Here is a 1,357-nt window from a genome sequence, read left to right on the forward strand (position 1 = left end):
TGTCCCAAAGATTTTGGTATGTTGTGTTTTCATTCTCATTTGATTCAAGGAATTTTTTAATTTCAGTTTTTATTTCTTCTATTACCCAGTTGTTTTTAAGGATGGTGTTATTCAGTGTCCATGTGTTTGCTCTTTTTCCATTGATCTTTCTAGTGTTGATTTATAATTTTATAGCAGTATGATCTGAAATGGTGCTTCGCAGTATTTCAAAGATTTTAAATTCATTGAAGCTTGCTTTGTGGCTTAACATAATGGTCTGTCCTGGAGAATGTTCTTTTGTGCTGGTAAAGAATGTATATTGTAATTTTGTTGGGTGAAGTGCTCTGTACATATCTATAAGGTCAAGTTGGCTGATTGTGTTGTTTAGTTCTTCTGTATCTTTATTGAGTTTCTTTCCAGTTGTTCTATCTTCTATTTAAAGTGGTTTATTAAAATCTCCTACTATTACTGTGGAGTCATCTAATTCTCTTTTCAATTCTGTTAAAGTCTGATTTACGTATTTGGGGGCTCTTTCATTGGGTATGTAAATATTTATTATGGTTGTGTTCTCTTGTTCAATTGATCCCTTAATCATTATATATCTCATTCCTTGTCTCTTATGGTCATTTTTGTCTTAAAGTCAATTTTATCAGAAATTAATATTGCCACTCCAGCCCTTTTTTGGTTGCCATTTGCTTGGTATATCTGTTTCCAACCTTGAATTTTCAGTCTATTTTTGTCTTTGTCTCTAAGGTGTATCTCTTATAGACAGCATATTGATGGGTCATGTTTTCTTATCCAGTCCACAACTCTGTCTCTTGAGTGGTGCATTTAATCCACTTACATTCAGTATAATTATCAATAAGTATGAATTTATTAATGTCATTTTGTTACATGTTTTTTTGTGGTATTGCTGATTTCTTTGTTCCATATAATTTTCTGTGCTGAGTTTATTTTGTTTATGAATTTTGTTATCATTTCCTTTATTGCTATTGTTTTAGTGTTTGCTAAATATTTTTGCCTGTCCTCTTTTTATTTTGATGAACAGGTTTATAATTTTTCTTTGTGGTTATTCCATGATTTATAGTTTTCTTCTCGAGTTTAGAATGGTCTGTTCCATCTTACTATTGTCTTGACTTCCTCACCATTTAGAAGTTCTGTAACTACACTATTTATTTCTTCTTTTTGGTTTGTTGTTGTTGTTGTGGTTATGTGCCGTCAAGTCACCCGACTCATAGCGACCCCTCCTTGGGTTTCCGAGGCAGTATCACTACGGAAGTAGGATTGCCCAACCTTCCTTCCGTGGAGTGGCTGGTGGGTTTGAACCGCCAGCCGTCTGGTTAGCAGGCAAGTGTCTTAGCCACTATGCTACCAGAGC

The sequence above is a fragment of the Orycteropus afer genome, unplaced genomic scaffold (assembly GCF_000298275.1).
Source record: "Orycteropus afer afer isolate SDZICR_OR568_19922 unplaced genomic scaffold, OryAfe1.0 scaffold00144, whole genome shotgun sequence".
In the NCBI taxonomy this organism is placed as follows: Eukaryota; Metazoa; Chordata; class Mammalia; order Tubulidentata; family Orycteropodidae; genus Orycteropus; species Orycteropus afer.